Source organism: Sphaeramia orbicularis, chromosome 13, assembly GCF_902148855.1.
Source record: "Sphaeramia orbicularis chromosome 13, fSphaOr1.1, whole genome shotgun sequence".
NCBI lineage: Eukaryota > Metazoa > Chordata > Actinopteri > Kurtiformes > Apogonidae > Sphaeramia > Sphaeramia orbicularis.
In genome coordinates, this window is record NC_043969.1 from 13,412,188 (window position 1) to 13,428,764 (window position 16,577).

Genomic DNA, 16,577 nt, shown 5'->3' on the forward strand with positions numbered 1-16,577 from the left:
CCAGCAAACATTTTCAAGTTTGAAATTAGACGTGAATTGTCCCTTTTGTTTTTTGTGGATTTCACAGATTTGTTTTGTGTTCCTTCTGTGATGCCACTGTCTTTTCCTGTCACGTCCCGGTTCATCTCCTTTATCTCATCACCTCATTTGCCTCTTCTCAGTTCCTTACTTTTCACCTCCTTGGCTCCTCATGGATATTGATCTCTCTGCAACATCTTGGAGGATGTCTCAGTTCCTTTAAATCAGCAGCAGCAGCAGTGGCGGCTGCTCGTCTTTCAGAGAGGGGAAGCTCATTGTCGGCTTACATCAAAAAAATTGTCAGGTTATTTAAACATAAATTCAGCCCTTCATTCGTTTTTAAGAAAATGGTCAGTGACGTTATTCTACCAAGTACACGTCTTTTCCAGGGAATTGATAGCTAGTTCACGCCGACCTAGCCAACAGTATGATTGATTTAACTATCTACAAAACAATATTAAACTTGAACAAGAAATGATTAAATTATGTAACTGAAATAAGAAAATGTTGAAATTATGTTAAATTGAAACAAGGAAGTCCAATGAGTGTGTTTTATTTACAGTGCAAGAAATGAACAAGTAATTTCGCAGTGGTTTCTCTCTTGATTTCACAGCAGAATGTGCAACGGTATTAAACTGAACTCTGTCAGTGAAGGAGTAGATCTCAAAATAGCTGTCAATCAAACGGGATTCAGCCTTTCGACTGATCCTCCAATCAACACGTGGAAGCTCAGCGTCCAGCCCAGCCGAGCTCCGCCCACAGCTCCATTCACCCCCAGAGACACCGGACATCTGGGGGCGGGACATCATCGTGGCATTTATCCAATTACCGTCCAGTTTTGAGGCAATGAAAAAAAAACTGTTCCACTCAGTCCCATTGAAGTGCATGGACGCTGAGTGTCTACGGACAAATGCACTGAGCAGAGATCGAATGAGAAAACAGCGCAACGGGAATGTATGAGAAGTGAACAACATCGAGTCCGTTGATTTGTGATAAAGCTGATTCTGAACGCACTTGTCTGTGAGATGAACGTGTTCTAACACATTTTTAGTCAATGAAATGTCAACACAACCGTACATATTTAACCATTTAATTTTCGTAATTTTAGGGGAAGCCAAGCTTCACCTGCAGTCTATGAGAAATTGCCTCTGAATCACAGGTGTCAAACATGCGGCCCGGGGGCCAAATTTGGCCAGTCCGGCCCTTGGGATGAATTTGTGAAATGCAAAAATTACACTGATAATAACAATTCTTTTAGTTCAGGTTCCACATTCAGACCAATTCAATCTCAAATGGGCAGGATTCAGTAAAATACTATCATAATAACAGAAATAATGACAACTCCAATTTTTTCTCTTTGTAAATGTCAATATTTTCATGTATTTAAACTAAAACAAAGTATAATTTCGCAAAAAAATGTGAATAACCTGAGCAAATACGAACAACCTGAAATATCTTAAGAGAAGTAAGTACAATTTTAACAAGATTCTGCCTGTTATTAAATGTTTTGTGTATTTGTAGATCCACTGTGATGTATAAATTAAAATGTACATGTGGAAATGATAAACTGAAGCAGGATTTTGTTAAAATTACACTTATTTTTTCAGTTTGTTCATGTTATTCACATCTTTTGAAAGGATAGTTTGTAGATGTAAACCTTTTCATAATGTAAATGTATTTGTTTCACTCTGAAACGTAGAGAAAAGTTTGGAGTTGACATTATTTATATATTATTATGTTATTATTTCACAGGTTCAGCCCACTTCAGATCAAATTTAGCTGAATGTGGCCCCTGAACTAAAATGAGTTTGACACCCCTGCTTTAAATGGACGCTGAGGATCAAGGGCTGAGAACCGAGGAGGCCAAGCAGGTCAGAAGAGCTATGACGGTCCTGCAGAAGTATGTTTATTCATGATGTGTAAAAGAAAAATGACAGACGTCTGGATTATACAAACAACAGCAGGAGGAGGACTTTAACCCATAAAGACCCAGTGCTACTTTTGTGGCAGTTCCCAAATTAATTTTTCCTTTCTTCCTCCTTCTTCTTCTTTTTTTTTTTTTTTTTTTATACTTCATTTTAACAGATTTTACATTTTTTAACAAACAGGCAATAAAACAAAAAAAAGTAAAGACATACGGAACAAGAGACGTCAACAAGCACAGACAGGGCAGTATCTAAAACTTAAAATACAACAATAAAGAAGTGGGAGATGTTATCCCATCATGATAAGAGGGTTGAGTTAGTTTGGGTATTGTCCTATTTCAGTCTATGTCAGCTCATTCAGATATATTATCATGTCCCGTACACCTGCTGACATAATTACATCCATCATTTTCATAAACATTTGTGCACATTTTCCTGGAATGCATATTTACACATGTTGATAATAAAACACACAGATGTTGACATATATGTGTATTTCTCATGAGAAAAACAAAATGTTGTCCTATTGGGGTGTCACATCTTCTGGGATAGACGTCCATTTTAGCCAGTAATTAGTAAATTTGTCCCCTTCCTCCTTCTTAAGTGATTTATTATTTCATATTTTCAGTAACAATCAGGTATTTTCCTATATTTAATTTACTGATCATTTAGATGTTCATAAAAGCTCAGATTAAAATTGAGGGTTATTATATCAGAAACAGAGAAAACTGAAGAAAAAGTGACTTTTTCAGCAAAACATATTGCGGCATGTTTGCCACAGTGCATTATGGGTAGCGGGTATTTTGTTGTAAATGTGTTGTTTTTATGTGCAGGAATTCAGCAGGGTTGTTCTGTTAGTACTAGTTTTGATTTAGTATGTGTATGACAATGTTTATTGGTCTTTTTGTGTATTTTTTTTGTATTTTTGTAATTTGTAAAGTTGCACCCTGAGTGAGAGCCATAGGCAGAGCAATGGTTATCCTGTTGTGATAATTGTCTAATCACAAGTAGAATGTGCGCACTTACTTAATACTGAGCTAACTTCCTGCCAAACTTTGACATGTGCTGCAATGTCATTAACTGAACATTAAAATAAGTGTATCCATTCACTGTCATTGAAACTCAAACCCCATGGGTTTTACTGGTGAATCAATGTTTTAGAAGATGACAGTGTTTCCACAGCAAATACAGAGCCTCTGAACATCCAAATGGGTCATATCTGATTATGATTTAAAGCTGAGAAACTGCATTTTACGTCAATTATTTACATGTATTGATAGGATGAGTGGATCAACAGGTATTAAACAGTTTAGATCAGTAAATGCTTTTGGGAGTGTTACTTTTGTGATGTTTCTCCAATGTTTTTTTCTCTATATTTAGCCTTTCTGAAGGGATTTATCACCATTTAATGTAATAACATCCTCTGTGTTTTTTTTCTTTTCTTTTCTTTTTTTTTTTTTTTTTGGTAAAATCTGGTATTTTCCTAGATTTAATTTACTGATCATTTAAATGTTCATAAAGAAAATGTAGAAGATGACATTTCCACGGCAACTACAGAGCCTCTGAACGTCCAAATGGGTCATATCTGATTATGATATAAAGCTGAGAAACTGCATTTTACTACAATTATTTACATGTATTGATAGGATGAGTGGATCAACAGGTATTAAACAGTTTAGATCAGTAAATGCTTTTGGGAGTGTTACTTTTGTGATGTTTCTCCAATGCTTTTTTTCCTCTATATTTAGCCTTTCTGAAGGGATTTATCACCATTTATTGTAATAACATCCTCTGTGTTTTGCTTTTTTTTTTTTTTTTTGGTAAAAATCTAGTATTTTCCTATATTAATCTACTGATCATTTAGAAGATGACAACATTTCCACGGCAACTACGGAGCCTCTGAACGTCCAAATGGGTCATATCTGATGACCATGAAAAGATGATAAACTGCATTTTTATTCAGTTAATGCATTTTTTTTCACCATTTACTTTTCTCTGTTTTGATACAACACTTGAATTGTCTGATCATTTAAGAATATGGTCATGCTCGATCAGCATAATTTTCACTGAAAACCATAAAATGCAGAGAATAATGATATAATAACAGATGATAATTCACTTCAGTTCATTCTGAAGTCAACCAAACATAATTCAAGGTCTTCACAGCTTTTTTGTTTTGTTTTGTTTTGTTTTGTTTTGTTTTTAATCCTTGCAATTTGTATTCAGACTGTTTTTTTTTTGTTTTTATTCTCTCCCAGCACATAGAGGTGCTCTCACACTGTTACAAATTAGTCTGTATAATAATGAAAGACATAGAGCACATAATGAGGTTCAGTTTAGTCCTGCAGTGTACTTTGCCTGGATCACTGTATGGTTTTTGGTCTTGACTTTTTCCATTTCTTGTCCCCCAGAGGAGAGTTAACATTTAAAATGAGGAAAAAATCTCTCCCTTTTTTTCAGACTAACATCAAGATACTGAGATATGCATAATTTGCACTGGTTTATAATAGCACACTGATATGGACACATGACAAGAAGAAAATTGTCATGTGTAGATTTTATATCAGAGGTGAAATTATCTCCTCTCTTCAATTAGTCATGACTGAAGTCATCGTGCAGGCGTTAAAACAGCAGTGTGGTAAATGATGGAGAAAGTAGAGCCGATAAATGATACAGTCAGTCGGGTCCTAATGTGCAATTCTGGATGAAACAATAAAACAATCCTACAGCTGTTGTAGTGGAACTTTCCTGTAACATAACACAATGATCTTGTCTGTAAACAACACAGGCCTCGTAGCAAATCAGAACAGACATCAATCAACAATCTCAGAATCAGTCCTGCAACTTATTCTCAAGTCCTTCAACCTCGCTCATATCTGGAATCATGTCATAACCATATAAAATCATATGAACCCATAAAGACCCAAACAACCACCAGTGACCAAAAACATCTACTGATTTAAACTGTTTAATATTTAACGATCCACTAATCCTATCAATATATAAACATAATTTATGTAAAATGCAGTTTGTCGTCTTTTCATGGTCATCAGATATGACCCATTTGAACGTTCAGAGGCTCTGCACTGTAAGCCTGGAATTTGTATTTACTAAAATGCTTTAATTACAATGCACTTAAATGATTTAAGTTTTATGATGTTACTATAAAATGTTCAGTATATTCTACTAATTTGTAGACATAGTTGAAAGTACGAAAAAGTTTAAGTTGAATGGAATTAAATCATTAAGTTTTAGTCATGACCACACCTTTTTATCTTCACATTGCATTGTGGGTATTGGGCATGTTGTTGAAAATGTGTTATTTTTATGTGCAGGGGTTCAGCGGGGTTGTGGTGTTAGTGTTAATTTGGATTTAATGTGTGTATGGCAGTGTTTATTGGCCTTTTTGTGTTTGTTTTTGTATTTTGGTAGAGCTGCACCATGAGTCAGAGCCATAAGAAGAACATTGGGTTTACTGTTCATCTCAGACTATTGTTGAGCAAAGAGAATCTTAATGTTATCACAAATTTAATGTACTTGCTGTACTGATAAATGACATTGAGCTACCTCCCACTCATGCTACAACATATTGCATTGAATAATTTTCAGAACTATGTTAGTCAGGAATAGGATTTTAACTTTGATTATCTTCAAAAAAGTTCTTTAATAAATGATAAATTAATCTGGCTGCAATTTAGAAAATTAGTCAGTGTAACCTAAAATGCTGAGTTGAATGGTTGGATAGTGGGGTTGATTTTACAACAGATTTAAAGTACAAATAACTTGTCTTTTAGTGTTTTCTACTTAATAGTTTAAGTTCAATACTTTTAACATTAAAGTTGAACCTACTTAAACCAATTGATTAGTCGATCATTACTCAAATCATTTAAGTGCAATCACTTGCCTCAAATTTTTTGAGTAAACTCTACTTATCCGGGCTTACAGTGTGTAGTTACCATGGAAACACAGTCATCTTCTACAAAGTTGATTCATCAGAAAAACCCATGGAGTTGGATCAATGACAGTAGATGGAGACACTTGGTTTATGTTCAGTTAATGATAGATTTTGCTGAAAACGTCACTTTTTCTTCATTTTTCTCTGTTTTTGATGTAATAACTCTCAACCTTAATCTGAGCTTTTATGCACATCTACATGAACAATAAATGAAATATAGGAAAATAGCTGATGTTCACTGAAAAAAAAACACAAAATACAAAGGATTATGTCATAGTAAATTTGTGATAAATCACTTAAGAAAGTCAAATACAGAGAAAAACATATTTTGGAACTGCCACAAAAGTAACACTGGGTCTTTATTGGTTAAGCCAGTGGTTCCCAACCTTTTTTGGCTCATGATCCTGTTTTAACGTCACAAATTTCTGGCGACATTAAAAACTGAGACTTTTTTTTTGCTACAATTAATTATACATGAATAAACATGAATTTTAGACAATATTTAGTCTATATAATGTATATTATTATGGATGGAGGCAGAAAAGCCAGGTGTAGATTTCTGCACAAAGTGAGAATTTTATTTTCCTTCATCAGTCCAACTTGGATTTACAAGGCTGACAATTAATACTGAACAAACAAGAACTCAAACTATGAATTATGAAAGAGCTGCAGCATCTGAAACCGACCAAAATGAACATTTGAAAGATAAACAGAACCACAGTGTTTCAGTTTCAGCTTCACAGTTTGTCATGTCTTTTATGTACTGGGATTGTCTCTCTCAACTCAACATATATTTTTATTAGTATGTTGTTGTTGTTTTTTAATCAATTACTAGAAATTTCAGGTGATCCCATTTGAATTCCAGGCGACCCCACATGGGGTCCCGACCCCAAGGTTGAAAAACACTGGGTTAAGCACAAAAGACTATTTTAATCGAGTTTTGTTGTCTTTACACCTCACTTTCAACTCAAGCAGCTCTATTATAGAGGTCTAGGCAGACGGATCTGGATGAAAATGAAGAAACAAACTAAAGTGAATAAAGATCCAGTTGGTCTGACATTACACTGACCTAAATTATAACTACCATTCTAGTACAATGTGTATGTGTGTGTGTGTGTGTGTGTGTGTGTGTGTGGGCACCTTAAAAAATGATGTTAGTGAATTCATTGGGGCTTCATCTATCCACTAAAACAAAGTACCTTTTCAAATGTGTATATCCATTTAGTCAGCTAAAAATATTCACAGTTTCATAGTAAACAGCTATAAACATAATGCATCATCCCGGCTCCTTCACACAGACCTAGAGGCATTTGGAGCAGACACATAATTACATTCATCAAAGGCTAAATGTATTTTCTGATTGTCTCATTCTTCAGAACGGCTGAGAGCTCCATGACACCTAAACAAGAAATGTGTGTCCCACTTTACTCCAACGCAACAAACAAATAATTTCATTAGTGCTTCACCGCTGTGCAATTCATTATTGATAAATTTAGAAATGCACACATTTCTTTCAAAGAAAAGAGGCTCACAGGAATTATTTTTCCCCCCGACCAATTTTTCTCTTCGTGTGGAGCCACTTAAAGCAAAATCAAAAGAAGTCATAAAACAAAAAAAAAAAAAGTCAGGGACAGAGAGGTCGTTTTTCATTTTCAAAACTATTCTCAAGACAACAAGGATGGCATTTGTAGGACAGACACTGAGTTCTGTTTTCAATAGCTGTAAATAACAAGACACAGACGGCAGAGTCTCACCACCTTAGGTCAAATTTACAGCGCAAAATAATTACACTATGTTGGGAATACGCTCAAAGAAATATATATATATATATATATATTTATGTGTAAGAAATGAAATCCTTTACCCTTTAAACATCTTTGGTCAATTGTTGTAAAAAGACATGTGGTGGATGCAGTCTCTGAGAACTGAATATGAATCGATCATACTGTTAAAGTACCTCAGAAATAGTTGATGAACTCTAAATGTGAAGAAAAAACTTTTCAAAAGCCAACACTTATATAAGCAAGTCATAAGAAGAGCAAATACAAAATCTGAAAATTTATATTCACAACTGAGGTCGGGAATGCTCATTATGTATATGGATGATTTGGAAATGAGATGAAAATAAGCTTCTCAGTTCTGAAATTGATGATACTGATATTATTACGCAGCCAGAGATGCAAAGCAATAGCTGCTTTCATTGCTGAGAAAATGTCAAACAGCAGCCTGTCTCCCAATTCTGATGAGTGAAGAAGAAATGGTGAGTTGAGAATGAACAGTTAGGCTGTTTTCTATTTACAGCTCTGGAAAAAAAAAATGAGACCACTGCAAAATGATCAATTTCCCTAATTTTACTATTTAAAGTGTTTGAATAAAATGAACATTTTTCTTTTATTCTATAAACTACTGACAACATTTCTCCCAAATTCCAAGTAAAATGTCGCCATTTAGAGCATTTCTCTGACCAATTTGCACAACAATAACATATACATAAACATATTTTTAATAGACCCGATCCCTGTACACATCCACTCACTGTGTAAAACTCCAATTTACACTTTCTGTACATACTACAATATAAAACCCACTGTAAATAATATATTGGCTACAATTTGCTTAGAGGTCTTATTTATGTCTTTGTGCAAAAGAAATCAATATAAGTGAATCCCCAAAGGAACTTTGTGTTGGTGAATACAAGTTATGCAAATTTACAGGATTTCAGTTCTGTTGCAACAAGTTGATGGTCATATGAACTATGTTTTCAGGTCAAAAATGTCCAATTTCATCACAATTAAAGCTATATTTTCATGTCACAAATGGCCAAGTTATATTTGAACTGAATTTACCTGAAAATCGAACATTCTATTCTTTTAGATTCCCCATTTTTTCTTATAAGATTATATACTACATATCACATGCTTCATTTTTACAGGTTGCAATATGGAGTATGGTGCTGATCCATCCTGCTTATGTTACGCCAATACATACATTAAGAATGTCACACGTCACTTTTTAAATCAACAGTTTTCTAATAATAAGCATTTTTATAAAGAAAAAACTATTCTATATTGTTATTTACGCTTTAGTATGATGATAAACTATACAACAAATAATTCTGATTCTAGTTTTTGCACAGGGATCATTTGTGGAAACAGTGACATGGCTGCCGAGCATCAGTATGACGGGATCTGTAACAACCATGTCACATCCGTCCACTGCCACATTTTGTGTTTTTGTGTCAGCTGTTATTGTTTTAGATCCACAATACTAACATTTATGAATAAGAGGAGAATTAGCAATAGTAAGTATATAAGTTTATTACTAATAAAGTACTGGTACTGACCAGATCATCATGGGTAATGTCACGTCTGTCCACCAGCAAAAGTTTTCACATACACGTGCTATTCAAAATCCAATATTTCTGAAAATAGAGCTTCTACTGTCAAATAATATCAGTAGTCTGAACACAAATGTATTAGCATTATTTCAACACACTTCTATGTATTTTCTATAACTTCTTTTTTTTTTTTTTTTGACGAAAATGGCCACTCATTTGACCCCCTAAGTAAATTTTAGCTCATATATATAAGCATATATTTAAATAGACTGGATCCCTGTACACATCCACTCACTCTATAAAACTCCAATTTGTACTCTGTACATATTACAAATCCACTGTAAATCTCATCCCATTGTTGTCCTTGTCTCTAGTCGAATGTTTGTCTATATTAGGTCTACGTTCAGGTGTGATTGGGTTGATGTTGTTTTGGGTTCATGTTGAAACATGTGAGCAAAGAAAAACTGAAGCCAAATTCCTTGTACACGTTCACATACTTGGCCAGTAAAGCTGACTGATTTATTTGCAGAATGACAACTGGTCAAAATACAGAGAAGACAGAAAAAAAAAAACAGATGCAGTTCTTATGTAACTCAAATAAAAAAAGACAAGTTCATATTCATTTTTTAAAAAAACATAATACTAATATTTCAACTTAGGAAAAGTTCAGAAATCAATATTTGTTTGCATATCCTTGAGTTTCTAATGTGTCTTGGCCTGGTCTGCACCAGTCATTCACATTGTTGTTGTGACTTTATGCTACTCCTTGCACAAAAATTCAAGTATAAGTCCTACTGATCACATTCCAGAGGATTTCAATGGGGTTCAGGTCTGGCCATGATAGGGTCTTGATCCGGTGGTCCTTCATCCACACCTTCATTGACTTAGCTGTGTGTGGACGATGGGAGGATTGTGAACATGAACCCACGGCCTCTTCACCTTATGGAACATGTTACACTTTGACTTGTTTTTATTGGCTTTTATTTAATATATATGTTTTAAGTGCAGCTTTTAGTTCAGATTGTTACCTCTGCCAGGAGGCATTGTGATCACTTTGCTTTGTGTGTTTGCGTGTTTGTTTGTCAGCAAGATAATTCAAAAAGTTACAAACGGATTTTCATGAAATTTTCAGGAAATGTTGACACTGGCACAAGGAAAAAATGATTACATTTTGGTGGTGATCGGGGGGGGGGGGGGGGTGACGGGGTGACAGATCTGTCTTGGCGGAGGTCTGTGCTCTCCGAGTGCTTTTCTTGTTTATTATGTATTTATCACTACACCGGTCCTGGGAGACATGTTTCATTCCTTTATAATTTCTTTTTTTTTTTTTTTTTTTATGTGTTTGAATAACACTAAAAGGGTTCTGGTTGTAATGATTGTCCTGCTGGAAAAACCAATCAATAAAATTGGGAAATATTGTCGGATTAGAGGGAAGCTACCATATTTGGTTCCTTACCCATAAGTGGCAAAAATAAATAGATAAATTAAAAATCCAAGAAGAAAACATAAAAAATACAAGAAAAGCACTTGGAGAGCACAGACCTTCACCAAGACAGATCTGTCACCCTGCCCCCCCGATCACCACCAAAATTTAATCATTTCCTCCTTGTGCCAGTATCAACATTTCCTGAAAATTTCATGAAAATCCATCCATAACTTTTTGAGTTATCCTGCTAACAAACAAACACGCAAACACACAAAGCAAAGTGATCACAATACCTCCTAGCGGAGGTAACAAGAAAAATATACGTAATGTGAAAGGAACATGTATTTTAAAACATTAGAACATCATTTTTAGAACATTACATCATCAGTGCTGATCCAGACACCTGCCCACATCCACATTATGCCTTTAACATCATTCCTTACATTAGTACCATTACTTCATGGTACCTAACAAAGCAGGTACACTCACTGTTCATGCACTGTACAGACCCTGTCACTGTTTTATAATGTATGTGGAAATTACCAAAAATAGTCACTTGCCCAATAAAGGGTTGAATATGATTTGGTTCAAGTGATTATTAAGTAGAAAGATGTGAGTTTGTGTTGGAATTTAACGGACACTAGGATAGAATGACCATCATACATGGAAAGATACTGATTTCAGAAACATTTGCATTCATTCATTCATTCATTCATTCATTTTCTGAACCCACTTTATCCTCACTAGGGTCATGGGGGTTGCCGGAACCTATCCCAGCTACCTATAGGTGAAAGCGGCGTACACCCTGGACATGTCACCAGTTCATCGCAGAAACATTTGCCGTGGTCTCTTTTTTTTTTTTTTTTTTCCTCCCAGAGCTGTGACGCAAGAAATGACATTTAGAAAATTAGGACAAATTAATGTTTTAGGGGGAAAAGATGTGATAGCAGACAAGATGAATCATTAGTTTTAACTTGATGAGGTAGTTGTCTCTGGAGCGACACAATTTTCTGATTAAGTTGAGAGATGAGCGAGTCACTAAAGACTTGAAATTGAAACATTTTCGAGGCTGTATTTTTCTCTCTGTTTTTCTTTCATATTTGTAGCTTTAAAAAGACATTAACTTGGTAGTGGAAAAGGCTCCTCTGAGCTAAACGTCAAGTACATTTTCTCCAGTGAAATATGGGTTTTATTTTTCACACACAAAAATGAAATGCCCAAAATCTCATAATTTGAAGGTTTGTTTGTATCTGTTTTTATTTTCTGCAGTTGGGTTTGATACAGCTACCACAAAGGGTCATAAACAGATTCACACTTCTCATGCAGTAGCTGATCTGAACATAAAACAATTGAACCTTAATATCTGATTAAAGGGATGTGAGATGTAGAAATATCCTTGAATTCACTTTGTTTGTTGCAAGGTTGTTGTGATATTATACAAATGTGTGCACACTGTGTGCTATGCATTTCCCTCGTCTTCGTACTTGGCATAGCAGGGGTCTTATGTTGGAAAAGGATGCGCATAATCCCCCTCATTATCTTAACCTAAATCCTATTAGAGTTCTGTGAAACAGTATGCAGATTAACTTAGCCTCTAATTTAACAGAATGAAAAAAAATCATGATGGATGACTTTGTCTTTGTTTAATAACTATAAAACATTATACAGAGATATTTAATCCACAAGGTCCCCTACATTGTTTATTCAACAGGAAACATATTTTTTTCTATTTATTTGCTTCACTTACGCAGATTTCATTGCTTCTCAGCCAGACAGCAGCGATTATGAGTCATTACACGGTGGCTCATTAACAGGAATACGGGCCAAAAACGCAAACAAAATAACACATGATGCAACTATAGCACATAGAAATGCAAAGTGTCTGCTTGTGCAATCAGGGATGAGTGAATACATATATATAAAGTTGTACATCTGCTGTGATATGTGTAGATTTGTTCATGTCTGAGGAAAATCAAATGAGCAAACATACATCTTTCCATCTGTGTAAATGACATCACTGAGGAGATGATCATTCCTTTAAATATGATAATTTTGTGGATTTCTAGTCTGTGAAACGCACACAACTGCACTTTTTTCCCCTCCTCTCTCTTACTCTCTGCTTCTTCTTTATTTTATATCTTCTTCTTATTCTAGGAAATGTTGTACTTTTATCTTTTATTTGTTATTGTACTTGGATCTGTTGTGTGGATTTGTTGCTGGTATTATTTGTGCTGTCGTTTATGTTTTCCTTTCTTATATCTCTCATTTAATAGGTCTTATTTATTTTATTTCATTGCAATTTCTTCCTTTTTTTCTCTCTCTCTTCTGCCCAGTTTACTCAGTTCTGGCTCTAGTTATTGTTACCTCCACCAGGAGGTATTGTGATCAGTTTGCTTTGTGTGTTTGCGTGCATACATGCGTGTTTGCATGTTTGTTTGTTTGTTTGTTTGTTTGTTAGTTAGCAAGATAACTCAAAAAGTTATGGACAGATTTTCATGAAAATTTCAGGAAATGTTGATACTGGCACAAGGAAGAAATGATTAAATTTTGGTGGTGATCGGGGGGGCAGATCTGTCTTGGTGGAGGTCTGTACTCTCCACATGCTTTTCTAGTTACCATTATAATTATCACCATGGCTGTGATTGTTGGTATTGCTGATATTCTCTTGTGAAAGTCTTCACCATCTTAATCTTACTTTTTCTCCCCCCTTCACTCTCTCCTTCTCTCCTCCCCCTTATATACTTTATGAAGTTTCCCTTGGCAAAGCAAATTTGTTCAGCACAAAAAGGCAGCCAGACTACCATTCTGCTGTTATGACACTGGACAAGACAAGTTAAAAAAAAAAAAAAAGAATAAAAGAATGTAAGCCCTGCCCTCACTGCAGCCAAGAAAATAGAGTATGAGATGACAACCGCCTCATACTCTATCATGGCAACAATGGATCAGTTATTTTCTGCATATAGTTATGATGGAAGGGCGACACGATTAGGGATGGGAATCGATAAGAATTTAACGATTCCGCTTCCATTATCGATTTTGCTTATCGATCCGATTCCTTATTGATTCTCTTATTGATTCTCATTGGGTGAGGGAATAAAAGAGTACAAACAGGTGTGTTTGCATTAACTGTCTTTTATATTTCCATCTGCACAGAAAATATAACATATACAATGCGTATTTATATAATGTATAAATAATTATAACAGATGATGGTTTGGGGGGTGGGGTACAGTGAAAGTGAAACTAAAGACTCTTTACTAATTCCTCTATTGCCGCATGTCCATTACGTGGAATCGATTTGACTCTGCTCGTCTCCCGTTGCTGTGCACCTCATTTCCTTTTCCCTACCACGGGAAAATTGTATTTGAGGGTGTACGACGTTTGTTGCCCACACCGGAACTGGAACTGGGTCCGAATGACGGCCTGGTGTTCACTCTGCTGCTAGATTCACAAGCGCCACTAAGTAGCAAATCAAATACATGACATTTCTGTAAATGAATCACACGCTGCAGACAAATGTTTGAACATATTGGAGAGATTCCACCCTGAAGACATGGAAGCTTTGACAGTGTTCCAGTGGACCTGGTGTCGTCTTAAGACCGTTTCTGCCTCAATGCCATGTTGGCTACGTTCTGACCAAAACAATGCAGTGTACGTGTGACGTCATTGTGCATGCACAACGAAGGTGGAATCGATAAGCAGAATTGTTAAGCAGGCAGGCAAACGATTCCAAGGAATTGAGCTACTGGGATCCAGTTCTCAAAAAGAACCAGTTCTCGATTCCCATCCCTAGACATGATGGTGCAGTGGATAGCACTTGTGCCTCACAGCAAGAAGGTCCTGGGTTTGATTCCAACCCCAGTCGATGGGAGTGGGACCTTTCTGTGTGGACTTTGCATGTTCTCCTGGGTTCTCTCCGTGTACTCCAGCTTCCTCCCACCATCCAAAGACATGCACTGATAGTATAATGGGTTAATCTAAATTGCCCATAGGTGTGAATGTGAGAGTGATTGTTTGTCTCTATATGTCAGACCTGCGATGAACTGGCGACATGTAAAGGGTGTACTCCGCCTTCGCCCATAAGTAGCTGGGATAGGCTCCAGCAACCCCCGTGACCCTAGTGAGGATAAAGCGGGTTCAGAAAATTAATGAAAGAATGAGTTATGATGGAGAGGTCAGTGGCCTGGATGCGTGCAGCCAGTTGAAAAACCCTTAGTATGTGGGATGCTGTTTACAGTATGGTTAAAGAAAGAGTGCAACATAATTATCTATGACTATCCTGATCATCAATCTGTTTAGATCTGTAAATTATACTCTCTTTCATCTATATACATGTATTTGTTTTTATTAGTGGTTTTCGTAGTTTGAGATCCAGGTTGGGTTGGTATGGGGGTCACCATTGGTTCTGGGGGGTGAGGTTTATACTTTGTGTGTCACAAAATCTTGTATCATAAAATGTGTTTTGTTTTTTTTGGATTGTCCTTTTGGAGACGCACAATGAAAATATTTTTTTTTTTAAATGGAATAAAAAATAAAATAATGTAAGCCCCTTTGTATGCATTTGGCTGTAACAGTTCAGCCTGAGAAAACTTTCCTATATTTGTCATGTTTAATGGTTTTCTTCCAGTGTATTAGTACTTTGTAATCTATGTGATGTTTTATTATGTTGGTTGTTTGTCCAGGACAACAGATGGAAATTAGCTTCTCTGCTAAATCTGGTGCATGCATCTTGTTCTTTACAACTAATGCCAAGACACATTGTCCTGTAACTAAATAAATAAATACAAAATAAACAAATACATACACTGTGTCTGAGAACTAAGGAGAGGCAGCTGATGAATCTGAGGGGTAAAAGAGAAAAGTCTTCTTATCATTTTCTCATATTTTGTTCTGGATTTCTCACAGTGAAAAAGATCTCACGTAGTCTGGGGAATGTTCACTGAAAGAGAAGGAGGCTACAATCTAAGGGGAGACCTAAAATTGAAAAAAAACAAACAAAAAACATAAAGTAAGAACAACAATGAAAAGTATGTGCATAACAAGTCCGGAGCAAGACATAAAGCAAAGTACAAACATAAATCTATTTTAAAGGAGGTATAAAAAAATTATTTCTAAATAGGTATATGGAAGATGAGGGATACAAATAGTATTGTCCTAAATACCGTTTGTGATTTCTTGGAATTAAGGAATGGCAATTATAATTTCAGAGATTTTCATATTTGTGAGTGGACTAAAGTGAGGACAAATGTGAAGTCTAGATGGACTGGGGTTGTGGGTGTGAAATTATGGAATGGACCTGATGATGCATTTAAGTCATTCACGCCTTCATTTTCATTTCATTTCTTTCGTTCATGGTTGTGCATTTCATCAGTAAACATTCAATAATCATCAGGTGAACAAACATGTACACACCCATGCTTGAAAAGGAGCAGGATGAAGAAAATCTTATACTTTCTGCCCCCTTCTAACTAATAATAACCTCAATGGTTAGCCATACACAACTAGCTATTAAATCATACTGTATAAAGTCAGACGAACCGAACTAAATACATCCAAAGACAGTATAAAATGAATACAAAACAAAGTGCAAAAATACAAGTCCAGAAAGTACAAAACATAAGTAAATATATACCTGATGAAATGATAAAAAAACATTATACCAGACCAAAATAAGTAAATAAATATAAATATGTCACAAGACGCTTCCTTTGGCGAAGTTAAAAAAAAAAGTGACTTAAGTTTAAAATTATTTAGGAATATTGAATTGAGATGGTAGATATGTTTTTGTTGTTGTTGATTTTTTTTTTTTTTTTGGTTTATGGTGTGAATGCTCGATGTTGTACACATTTAATTTAATGTGAGCAGTGTATCAGGTGAAAAAGATGGACAAAAAAAAGCTTTTGCTTCTAGCCTATT